This window comes from Gigantopelta aegis, chromosome 2, assembly GCF_016097555.1.
Source record: "Gigantopelta aegis isolate Gae_Host chromosome 2, Gae_host_genome, whole genome shotgun sequence".
Lineage (NCBI taxonomy): Eukaryota > Metazoa > Mollusca > Gastropoda > Neomphalida > Peltospiridae > Gigantopelta > Gigantopelta aegis.
The window spans coordinates 939,208-953,204 of NC_054700.1; the positions used below are offsets into that span (position 1 = coordinate 939,208).

Genomic DNA, 13,997 nt, shown 5'->3' on the forward strand with positions numbered 1-13,997 from the left:
TAGTTCGGAACCATGTGTCTTGGTGAAGGGTTGTCACGGTGAACACTGGACAGGATATCTCCCGAATATTCCATGTTTCTTGCACAAAGCATGCAATCGCTGCAACAACTGCTTAGTTGCATTTCTTCGAGCTGTTTGATGCACATTTTCTCTGGTTTACATCCATAAATCCATTCACAAATTTATTACTCCAAACAATCCATGTCACAGTCACTTTTTGCCTTTTAGTATGGAAAATAATTCGCTCAGAAATAAATAACTTGTAGTCAATTTCATAGTAGAAAAAGTTCCCTGTGCGACGGTCTATACACTGGTGGCACCTAAGTATTTGTGTTACATTTCAAAGTTAAAATCTTTCTTTAAAAATATTTTTTCACCGCCACAGTACAATGGAACAATAAACGTGTTACTACTGGAAGTTATTTATCTTCTTTAAAAAAAAAAAAAAAAACCTCAAGTAAAGAGCGAATTTTTAGTGCCCCCCCCCCCCCCCCCCCCCCCCCCCCCCCCCCCCCCACACACACACACACCACCCCACACCCGTATTTATTGGTCTGCACGACAGCACAGAAGCATTAAAACAACCACTTCTGTCGCTAATATTCACAGAAACAACAACAGGTAATGGATCCGACTTTTTTTAAGTTCTAGACAACAAACACTTCCTATTATAGTCTGATTCAGAAAAAGTTAGATTATGCAAATGAGATAAATATAAATGGTGTTCCATGCTCCTTAGTTGGGATAACACAAAATGACAACATAACAAAAAAAAGGCCAATGTTAAAATTTATTATCATTATTCAACAAAAGTTGTCTGTTATTAACTGTAAATGAGCACAAATAGTGTTCGTTAGAAATATAGGATAGTCAATGATAATTTTGAAGCAGACTTGTGACGGAACATGCTCTTAATTTTGTTTTCGCCTGTGGCGGTATTAATTGTTTTAGAGGGCCGTGTGCAGTTCCAATATGCACTTAAGCCCAGGTTGGCACTTTGTTACGTAATACCTCTGCGCGACGGTGGTCGTGCTCTTTCCAATACACACCCAGACTAGGTGTGGAGGCCCTGTGGCCAGTAGTTACGTAATACCTCCGCGAGTGCGGTTTTTACGACCGTGATTTTGGCGATATTCGGATATTTATGATAAATAGCTAGGGTTTTAGAGATATGGAGGGAGAAACATATTGGAAGGCTTCCAGGTAACGCGTCCGTTTGGACTTGGTAACTATTATTTCTGCTCTGTTGTATAACCTTGATGTGATTGATGTGACTTTAAATATTTTAATACTGTATTATACCAATATTATTTAGACGGTTCTGTCGGTAATCTGACGCAGTAAACTGTAGGCTCACTGTTCTAATATATATAAAGCTTAACCAGTCATCCTAGAGGACCTAGGTAAACTGTAGGTTATTGTCTTTATTGTGATAGGTACCAGTATTAATTCTGTATTACAAGGTTACTGAATGAGTAGTTAAGGGTTAATTAAAAATTAACCAGTTAGGAATAGAGTTGTAATTCCTTTATTAATTAAGTTCTCCTGGAAGCGTTTCTCAATTATCACGTGTGGGTGTTGTGTCACGGTGAAGTGATTACAATATTGTGTAAACTAGACATCTAGAGATTAACTAATTAAGTGATCAGTTCTGGGTTGTTATTATTTGTTGTTGTTAATTAACTACTGCGGCAGTACATTTGTCAGCGTAGTATTAATACACATTCCAAAGTGTATTGTGTTTTGTTGTGTTTTTTAGTGAACTAAACGTGCTATATTATACATACTTTATATAAGATCGTATCTCTGATCATACCTAGAGATGAGCCACGCGGGTATAACTGCCCGTTACAGAGAGATCTAATAGATATACAGTTAGGAGAGATATTTGGATAATCGTGTTTCATTCAGTTACGGGTATTATAGGATCCCCGTGACACAGACTCTAGCTAAAAATGGGCCATTCTCTAAGCTTTATAGTCTAGGCAGCTATACTGGTTGTGTTGTGTCACTTTGAGGGAAATTCAAAGTATGCTTGGATGTTTACGTTAACAGATAAAAACAAAACAAAAAATTGCTTTCATTTATGGATTCATAAATTACAATAAGGTATGTATTGACGCTTCTATGTAAACTTGTGTAAGTTGATATACAAGGTTGATCATTACAGTGGTGACAGCCACGTGTCGGCAGGTGATACAAAAACACGTTGATCGATCGACGCTGGCAAAAGTATATTTTAGTGCATTAATTCAGAGGGTTTTTTGGGGTGTTGTTGTTTTTGGGGGTTTTGTTGTTGTTGTTGTTGTTGTTTGTTTGTTTTTTTTTTTTTTTTTTTTTTTTTTGGGGGGGGGGGGTGTCAATCAAATTGTTACCTACCAGATTTATAAATATATTCACAATCAAGATATGTTATTTTAACAATTGTTTTATGAATTAAATTAACGTGGGTTTTTTTTACAAACATACCCCAACACTTGTTTCAAGGCGTAATGTAACGTAATTAACATGCGCAGACTAATGTGACATGAGTGTAATATATGGTAATATATATTATATTCATTGTGTACAAATGAATGAATGAATTAATGTTTAACAACACCCCAGCACGACCAATACATCGGCTATTGGGTGTCAAACTGTTAGTAAATGCAAAAATCAAGTGATGATCAAACTCAATATAAAAATCTAAGTGTTAAATAAAAACAGCGTAAAGAGCTGTGCAAAAAATTCAAATATCACAGATATGTAAAATTAAAACTTGAAATAAAATTCAGTATCACGAAAAAATTGCAACAAAAGTTCGAGATGCAATCGAAATGATTCTATCACATTTCTTCTTCCGGATATATATTTTCTAGTTTCCATCAGATGATTGTACTCCACCAAAATGTGACACAAAGTCAATGTACACTGACAATGATGACACTGGAGCGGAGGATCCCTCTTCGAGATAAATGAATGGGTCGAGTATGTACAACCGATGCGCGCACGACAAAACTATTCCATCCTTCCTGCACAGCCAATGGGAGGATTTGCCACTCTCCCAGGGCTGGCTTGACATAAGAAATCTTGTTTGCAAACGCACCATCCCAATCATCTTGCCAAGTTGAAAAGATAAATTGGTTCTGGCAGAACGCAACTGTAAAGCAGACTTGGCACCTGAATTTGTATTTTTATTACCCCCGATGCCAACATGGGTGCGCACCCAACAAAATACAGTGTCATTATTGACAATGGATAAAAAGACGCACTTTCATATCACCATCCCAACTAAGGGGTGTTCCAGCTTTATATCCCGTGAAGCTCCGGGACACGAAAGTGAGTGTGAAAATAATAAATTTGGATGCAACAGAATCATAGGCGTACGGGCTCCCATTTTTGTAGGGGGACAGGCTGGATTTTGCCCCAATTAACGAAAATGCCTGAATCTGGATAGTTGGATATAGGTCTGCCCACATGTATCTCAGTAGCATTCTTTATAGCTGGAAGTATTCCGAAACGTCTTATCAGTATCCTGACTCAATGCCACCATCTGACTCAGTAGCACCATACACACGACATACATATACCTCAGCGGGTTTAGATCCACAACAGTTCCACTCTTTACGAATGGCAATAACTCGATTGGTTTTATTAATAATTAATGATACACTGGAACCACATTTGAGTTGAGGGAATGTCACATCTATAATTTTGCAAAATAGATCTATCTCTTTCCTATCCATTAGATTTGTGTTGGTGACTTTATGGACTGTTTCTCAATATGAGTTTCCAAGATAATATCATCTGCATTTTCCTCCAAGCATGTGGAATGATTTAAAAGTATAAACCTAAATGCTGGTTGAATTCAGGCAGTCATAACATTATTTATGGTTTACTATCTTGGCCACACTAGAGATGATCGAGATGATCTGATATCATTTTGGTTGTCATCAAATAGGGGTTCCACATCTTCTGTGCTCGACAAAATGTTTTTAGGTATCACGATTATTTAATTTGATTGCAGAAAAAAATAAAGTGAATGAAAAATGTGTAAGTATGCAACATGATCTACTTTGGTAGTTTGCGTTTTCCTCTGTACTATTTCTCGTCCCATCCAGTGCGCCACGAATGGCATACCAACGGACGTAGCATGTACTACCCTGCCTGTTGGGTGGTGCATATAAAAGATCCCTTGCTACTAATAACAAAGTAGCAGGTTTCCTCTCTAAGACAATGTCAAAATTACCAATTGTTTGACATCCAATAGCCGATGATGAATAAATCAATGTGCTCTAGTGGCGTTATGAAACAAAACAAACTTTTTCTTTCGCTATATACAGTTTCAGCTGGTAATCGATTATTTCGTGAAAAAGATATCTGAGAAATAAGAAAATCGAACCAAAATGGCGAGTGACGGACCATGTATCTAATAGGGATAAAATGTTTTGTTATAGTCTAAATACACGTTAAACTGTTATAACATTGACATGTATGAAAAGAGTATAAGCAAAAATATTGTGCAAATATATCAAATTTACCAATATACAACAATTTTATTTATGTATTAAGTGTCTGTGCGTGAACCGTGCATGAGAAAATAAAATGAGTCCGAATGGCGTTTGTAGCATAACGCAGTTAGGGACGCTGACGCATAAAAATGGCGCTTTGCCGGACGAATAATGAACACTAGTCATATATTACTAAAAATATTAATAAAATGCATCTATGTAATATTTACCTCAAATAGTTTTGTCTTTTTTCCTTTCGCATCGCTCGACATTGCTAGAACAATTAACGCTGTATGACTTTCACACTGTTATGCCATTCATGGTATGAACGTTTAAGAAATAACGCTGTTTAGTGTTACGTCATTCAAAGGACACACTTTGATCTCACATAGGGCGCAAGTCAGCATTGTGACGTCATCAGAGACAAGACTCGTCGAGCTTACGAGCACAAGTATACAATTTTATCCTGCAATCACTATTATATTAATTAATATACTATTTTTACATTAGTTATGATCAGCAAAGAAATGGTGCTGGTTTTGATTTTTAAAAAACTTTCGAAGATAATTTTTGTTTTGTATAAAAAAAAAAATGAAATAAATTGTTGTTATTTAAGAATTACTTTGTTTTGGTGTATAGACAGTGAGCCTACTACCATAGAAAACACAGTTGTGTAATAAAATGGTTTATTTGGATGAACAGTTAGTTTGTTTTGTTTCACGACACAACTAGAGCACATTGATTTATTCATCATCGCTATTGGATGTCAAACATTTGGTAATTTTGACATATATATAGTCTAAGATAGTAAACCCGCTACATTTGTTCATTAGTAACAAGGGACCTTTTATATGCACCGACCATAAACTTTAAGGGGAAACACCGGCCTCGGTGGCGTCGTGGCAGGCCATCGGTCTACAGGCTGGTAGGTACTGGGTTCGGATCCCAGTCGAGGCATGGGATTTTTAATTCAGATACCGACTCCAAACCCTGAGTGAGTGCTCCGCAAGGCTCAACGGGTAGGTGTAAACCACTTGCACCGACCAGTGATCCATAACTGGTTCAACAAAGGCCATGGTTTGTGCTATCCTGCCTGTGGGAAGTGCAAATAAAAGATCCCTTGCTGCCTGTCGTAAAAGAGTAGCCTATGTGGCGACAGCGGGTTTCCTCTCCAAATCTGTGTGGTTCTTAACCATATGTCTGACGCCATATAACCGTAAATAAAATGTGTTGAGTGCGTCGTTAAATAAAACATTTCTTTCTTTCTTTAAGGGGAAACGTAATTATATTAACTGTTCTGTGTAAAAGGAGAGATCAGTCATCACATTTGGACCCCTCCCCCTTTTCAGAAATCCTGCATCCCACAGACATGATAGCACATACCACGGCCTTTGATATACCAGTCGTGGTGCACTGGCTGGAACGAGAAATAGCCCATTGGGCCCACCGACAGAGATCGATATTAGACCGATCGCGCATCAGGCGAGCGCTTTACCACTTGGCTACGTCCCGCACCTATTTGGATGGTTATGATCGCTCTCTGCCGCCAGAGATAACTAACTACAGGCAAAGAAGTCCGCTCTAATACAACAAACACTGGGCTACGTCCCGCACCTATTTGGATGGTTATGATCGCTCTCTGCCGCCAGAGATAACTAACTACAGGCAAAGAAGTCCGCTCTAATACAACAAACATCCTATCTCTTATTTCAAAACTACAGCCGCCATTCATTTAGTACAGGACAAATGATTGTTTACGTTAAAAGGCAAAGAAGTCCGCTCTAATACAACAAACATCCTATCTCCCATTTCATGATTGTTTACGTTAAAAGGCAAAGAAGTCCGCTCTAATACAACAAACATCCTATCTCTTATTTCAAAACTACAGCCGCCATTCATTTAGTACAGGACAAATGAAAATGAGGGGTTTTGGGGTTTTTTTTAAATGGTATTTCATATTGTTTTTGTAGGCCTCATACCCAAAAACAATTGATCGAAAAAAGATCGGGCACACAAATGTTGATTTGTTCTGGGTCTTTGAGGAGTACGTATCAAACACTAGCGTGTGCCGTATCCTACATGTTTTCTGCCATTAAATTGTTTCTGTTCTTATTACCATTAAGTGTCGGTGTATCAGCTGATTTTGCGCAACGGCAGTTGCTAACGTTTAAATTTATATTTTTCAAATTAAAATGCCTGCGAAGGCAAATAAAATCAAAGGTAATGTTAGCAGGGTATTGACACGAGGCAACATATACAAACTACGTTCGCAAAATGTCATAACTTTAATTAGAATACAGCGTCAGAGTTATATCCCTAAACTCTTTGATCCTCCGTCTGTGTAATATGCCCTCCGTCCTCGCTAACTCCTCTTGTGGAATATTAATAGGAAGATTTTTGTTCTGCACGTAGCACTTACATTGTTTAACCATAATTGCCATGCAACTTCAATATCGGAAGACCGGCCTCGGTGGCGTAGTGGTTAGGCCATCGGTCTACAGGCTGGTAGGTACTGGGTTCGGATCCCAGTCGAGGCATGGGATTTTTAATCCAGATACCGACTCCAAACCCTGAGTGAGTGCTCCGCAAGACTCAATGGGTAGGTGTAAACCACTTGCACCGACCAGTGATCCATAACTGGTTCAACAAAGGCCATGGTTTGTGCTATCCTGCCTGTGGGAAGCGCAAATAAAATATCCCTTGCTGCCTGTCGTAAAAGAGTAGCCTATGTGGCGACAGCGGGTTTCCTCTAAAAAAAACTGTGTGGTCCTTAACCATATGTCTGACGCCATATAACCGTAAATAAAATGTGTTGAGTGCGTCGTTAAATAAAACACTCTTTCTTTCTTTCTTTTCAATAACGGAAATGTTGAAACCTCGGAATAAAATAAACAGAATAGCAATTACTCAAGTTTGACTGCTGAATACTGTTTTGATGTTTTTAAATCACTTCGATCAACTTTTCTTGTGACAAGCAAAAACATGTTTGTGCATTACGAAATAAAGAGAAAGTGAGACGAGGAAATAAAGCAATTTTACAAAGGTACATGGATTTCGTTACGTGTGATATACTGTAATAAATACAGAGATGGTGAGAAAAAAAAGTGAGGTATGTAGACCTCTGAATATCTACCAAAGTGTACGCTTGTCTACCTTTTCTTCTAGCTCCTTGTACGGCGAATTCTGCTAATTAACCAAACTCTGACGACACTCCACCGACGCATACGTACTTTGTACATGGTCCTCAATAGTGCCTACATCGCACACCACTTGAAACCAGACGACGAATTTGAGGTTGTGTTAATCGGTAAGCATTTTGAACTTCCCACCAGCGTTTTAAAACGTTTCAGAACCGTTTAAAAACGTCTTAACTGTTTTCACACCGCTTCAGATAAAACGGATAGGCTGGAACAGTTTAGGTATTGAACGCCTTATTGTTTTATTACTAAGGAGCTTGTATCTTGGAATCAAATATGAAGTAATATTTAAAATGTATTGAGTGTGAACTTTAAAATGCTTTCAAAACGATATCAATAAAATTAAAATTAGCCCCACTGGTTAATTACTATTACCTGTGGATCTAACAGCACCCCGTTGGAGCTCATGTCCAGCTGACCTTTCATTCGACTGGTAGACCAGTGGAGCTAATTTTAATAAGATTGAAACGATATAAAAAGGCTATTGGGAACAGCTAGTCGATACTGATTAAAACATTTTTCATGAAACAGATTGGGGACGTTTTTGAACTGGTTTTAGTGGGAGCACATCTTAACATATTTAATGGTACATTCAGGCAGACAAGGAGTCAATTCTGGTTAGTAAAATGTATGAAATCGGCTATAATCGATTTTGTCTTCTTCTTTTTTGTTCTTCTTTCCTTTTTTTTTCTTTTTTTCTTTTGTTGTGGCCAACATGCAAGAACTCCATTACTTTAAGTGCATTACGTCTTTGGCATCGACTAGATGGTGAAATAGGGCTTCAGTAAGGGTATGCTATTCAAACTGACCTTAACACTGTGGAGTTCGATCCTTTTTAGTATCTATAAAGCTACAAGTACATCTACATTAACTTAGTTAACTTTTGAGGGACAGTCAACTCAAACAACAGCCTTGTGTGTTGAAAAGATGCATACCCGGACCACCAACACATACTGACACTTTAACAAATGAAAAATGCGTAATTTTAGAGTTAATAAAAAAACCCATGATTATTCCTGCTAACTGGGGGCAGCCATTTTGTTTCGTTTGTGTGGCATCCGGTGCTATAGTTTGGTGCGAAGTGACATCAACTCCGACCAAGTCCTGTATGCAGTGTACACAAACGCTCTAATTTACAACGAGGCGCTTCGCTTTCATCAACCTGACTTGTAAAACAATATAAATGACTTGATAATATAATAAACTATTTATAAAATGCATATTATTAGGCCTATTGGTAGGGTACGTTGGAGTAAAAACGACCACTCACGAGATCCAAGTGATAGTTTTCTTTTCTTTGGGACTACGTAATTGGTCAGTTTTGTGATTCTAGATGGGAAAGTCTACTTAATCAAGGGTTTCACAGAATTATTTACAGTAATAAAGCAGGATGGCTGATAATGTCCATTACGATTTTAGGGGTGTCCGCGCGCTTACTGCACAATACCCTGTGAACTTAATAAAAGAGGAACGTATTTTTTGTGTCTAGACATATTGACTTGGGACGGTCTAAATATACCCCTGCCAATCACAAACCACAGGTACCGGCCACGGAAAGAAAAGACCAATTAACTATTAAAAAAACCCCACTCGGATTATTATTTCAGTATGTGGGTTAATTGGCTATAACATTTTTATCAATATCAGTAGGCCCATGGAATTTGGTATGTATCTTTGCCTGCTTGGGGGACACATACCCTGAAAAGGACAACCCCTGTTGTCTAGCTCTTTCTCCCAGGATATCGGTTTAAACAAACACACCCACTAAACCTGGCCGGAATACACCCATTTTACAACAACAAAAACCCCCACTACTTTTGCATGGGCCAGAATTACCACAAACAAGTCTTCAATGTCAACATGTTACACGTGTTTACAAACTACAAGTTACCCGTCAACTTCAGTCAAATAGTTGGCACTTTATAGCTGTCTGCAATGAAATAATCACAGTCAAACAGCAGACTACTTGTGCGGACAAATTTCCGGATTTTGGACAACCAAATGGAAAAATAACTGTAATCTGAGGTCATGGTGTCAAGATTACCCAGATATGATGTTTTTGTCACGCTCGCCAGATCCAGATCTAGCTTCTGTATTTTGAGCCCAACTGGTGAAAATCAACAAACTTTTGCAAAATCATTTACCAAATCTGAATCATCATTCTTTAATTTAAATTTGACTGTAGTGGAGTGGGGTAAATGTTCGCCAAAAGAAGACCAGACTTTTGTAAAACTGTTGCTTAAAGTTAAATTAGGTTTGTTTAATATAAATATCATTTAATATAAAGCTACAGTATATACATTTACCTCAGGATTATTTACATTACGGGTGAACCAGTTTCGGTGAGGATAAGCATTCGGTTATAAAGCATATCAATATTTATAAACAGACAGTATACTGGGGTATCACGATATCGCGGTACTTAACTATTTGGGAGAAATAAAGAAATGTACTTACATATATGAAGGTAAATATACTTGGGTTGCAATTTTTGCTATATCTGCATCATGTCCATGTCACTGTGTTGACAAATAAATGCAGTTCTAACATTAAAACAGTTGGTGGAAGTACACTATAGCACTGGCTTCCGTTCAAGGGAGATTGCCACGATATCGCGGTAAGTCGCAAACGTTACAAGACGGTGGAGTGCACGGGTCAAAAATGGCTCTTTTTACACACATTTGTAGTAATGTCTAGTAAACAAACTTCAACACAAGAACGCAGAAAAGTAAACTAAAAAACGTTCCGTTTTTCAACTGTAGTGACATATTTACATTTTCCAATGGAAAAGTCGGTAGTAATAATAATTATTATTATTCATTCTGCAAGACAGTGTGGGCATTTAAAATAACTACCAAGCCTCAACACTGACTTTAGGGCAATATATTAAGTGTGTCCAGTGAGGACAGAAATCACATTTTTCCCATATCAATATTTATCGAGTGAAACCAAGAATAGAACATATTAAAAGTTATGTGTGTTGTTTAAATTGCCCATAAATATAGGCATGGCTCTTAAATGTTTCCATACTTTTCAAGAGGTCGCGCGTTCTAAATATAGTAACACTGTAACCGTGTGTAGCCTCGTTTTGATTGTCAACAACCAGACGACAGTCGGATAGCTGTCAGAGGAGAGTTGTATGCGTATGTGGTAAGTACTGGGGCTATTTATAAGCATGGGGGTGTCAGTAAAATCACACTCTGTTATTTTATGACCAAACAGTAAAACTACGAATACTTACCAAATTTTTTGACATTTCTTTAAATTTGTTAACGGGCAAAATAATGTGTTGTCTGTCATCACATTTCTAATAATAAACGTGCCACCTGGGGACGTTGGGCGTGCAAAACAATGTGTTGTCTGTCATCACATTTCTAATAATAAACGTGCCACCTGGGGACGTTGGGCGTGCAAAACAATGTGTTGTCTGTCATCACATTTCTAATAATAAACGTGCCACCTGGGGACGTTGGGCGTGCAAAAATGTAAATGCCGCGATATCGTGAGCAAGGAGTATACTGTTGGTATCCAAATAGCTACCTTTTTATTAGTATGTCTACGTTTCAAATGAGCACTAAACTGGCAGCTAGGTAGCGCAGTTTATTGCACGTGCGTCAAAAACTAGCATCAGAAGTAAATATTGTTAAAGCCGCACACCCTAGTTCCATCCAGCGAAAATAAATTATAATTTGGTTAATCTACAAATACTGTAACACACTTAGATCACGTTTTTATCAAATGGAGTGAAAAAGCAGGTTTTATATCGATAAATACCATGGGAATCCTCATGTCCCAATTGCTTGAAATAATTTTGAAAGTTAGTATTTTGATGTCACCGGTAGATGTCGCTCGAAGCACAACAATGCCTACGTCACGCCAAATTTCACAGACTTGGGGTGCGTTCCTTTCACCTCTCCTGGACACGTTCCAACTGTTCTGTCCTGGTTGTATCCCCTCTCCAGATATCGTAAGACTTAGCAAAATTATTGGTTTTAAGGGTTTGTAACGTTTTGTATTGAGACACTTACTTGTCTGAACTTTATTGTTACTGAAAATGTTCACGAACTGTGAAGAAAAATCGCACAAATGAACAACAACAAATCGGATGTTGATTGCGCGAACCGTGCACGAGAAAACAAACCGAACCAAAATGATAACGGTCATGTGGTATACCAACGACTGTGACATTGAAATGGAAATATCCCCTCTAAAAATAGATTAGACCTTGTCTGCTCAACGGTTTTTTCTCAGAGGCCCGTGCCATTTTATGAAATACGAAAAATGCATTTTGTGGTATTACAAAAACTAGGATTACCAGGATTACCAAAAAACACTTCAGGTGAATGGAAATGTATCTTCTAAATAATAAACGGTAAGTAAAGTGCAATTTTATTTGTGAAAAAATGGGTTTAATAGCGAAAAACAACGCCGTAATGGTTAACAACTAGCCGTAACTAGGGTGTGTCCATTAGACTAGTGGTTTGTATGATGTGGTGTTATTTCTAGACTGGCTCACCTCATAACATGTAGCAAGCGGCTTAAGAATTATACATTTTACGCATTTTAGATCATTTTACCCCAGAAATGAATTAAACTTTCTTGTAACAAATGGTTTCAAAATGATAGTTTTAGTTTATCCAAAACATATCACATTGTCGTTATTTGTTGTTGTAGCTATTCTAGTAGTCATTTTGGATTCAAACAATGATAAAAAAAAATTGTATTAGCTAGAAACTGAATGCAATAACTGAATTACTTGTACCCTAAAACCCTGCATTTGAAGGAAACAAATATTTTAGAGGCTAAAATAGAATATAGAATATTGCCACTTATAACTCTTGGAGACTATTTTTGTGGCCATCTTGGATTTAAATAATTATGCAATATTTCAATTAGCATAGGGTTGTTTGTAATGAATTTGTTGGCCCTATCACTAATAAAAAATCTTGCTTAGTTGATATAAAATGTTATAAATTGCAATTTTCTTGTTCTAGCTGTTACAATGGGGGCCATCTTGGATTTAAATGATGTTGCAATGTTTTGATTAGCTGGGGTAGTTCAGAATGAATCCCCTGTCCCTAAAATTAAGTTATAAATGACAACAGTTTTTCATAAATAAAGGTGATTTCAAGTATCAGATATTGCCAATTAGTTCTCTTTTGGCAGCCATTTTAGATGCCATCTGGAATATTTTAAATAGCTAAAGTCTGCATTTCTCAGATCCTCATCAGCACCTTCCAAAGATGCAAAACACACAAAGAACAGTTTGGATACCGAACTGTGATGTTCAGTTTTCTGCTGCTAGACAGAATTGTTTTCTTTGGTTTTGGCCTGGCCACTATTTTGGTGGCTATCTTGAATTAAATGACTGTACAATGTCCCACTTAGCAAGAGATTATTAATGTAATTTAGGTACAACTGTGCAGAATTTGGTGCTTTGGGCCAGTGTGTCACAATATCACCCAAATTTGGACTTAAGCCACTACACTATATCTTGACCAATATTTTTTACAAATTGCACATAAAGATTAACATTTTTGTTGTTTCCAAAATATTTTTCTTTCTATGTTAAGCTAAAATGAAATTATTGAAAATAATTTTTGCTAAAATAAGGTATAAGTCTAATAACGGCCAAGGTTTTTTTCTGGTGATTTTTCATACTGGAAGGAGATTTGGTATTCATGCATCAGATTTCATTCAAGACAAAACTATTAAAGTGGGGCATGTCATAACGGAGAATCCAATATTTTAAGGAGGGAACAAATGGCAAAATCAGTAAAAGTTTGACATTCATAAAATTAATATTATAAACAAATTGTAAAGAAAGGGGTTCTTGAAAATATATTTAGGAGGGACAGATGGACTCTTATGACTAATCTGGGTAATTTTCAAACAAGTTGATTTTATGAAGAAAAAATAAAATAATAATAACTAAATTTTCATTCAAACTGAAAGGGGTGATAAACAGTATCCATAAATACATTGTATATGCATCATATCCACCAGCTCCCACTTGGGTGTGGTTTGTATGGGTGTGAATATTGTCAAAAATGTATAAAATATTTTGAATTTAGGACATATCATTTCCTTGAGTCTGAAAACACCTTTTTGTGTTTTTATTTGTAAAAAACACAGGTGAGCATAAATTTATGATTCTTGGGCACATGCTTAGAGTCAAATCTTTAATAACTTTACATGTATTAACTTTATCATCAGAGTTGGGGGGGGGGGGGGGGGAGAGTGTCCCACTTCCCCCAACTTCTGATGCCTATAAAAACTAGAAACGGGGCGCAGTGATATATAATGC

At 37.2% G+C, this 13,997-nt stretch overlaps 1 protein-coding gene across 3 annotated transcripts in view; it reads right to left on the reverse strand.

Moving 5' to 3' along the window:
- The window catches only part of LOC121379542 (titin-like), an 82,731-nt gene that overhangs the window by 20,424 nt on the left and 48,310 nt on the right, over positions 1-13,997 (reverse strand). The gene's annotated exons all lie outside the window — the stretch shown is intronic.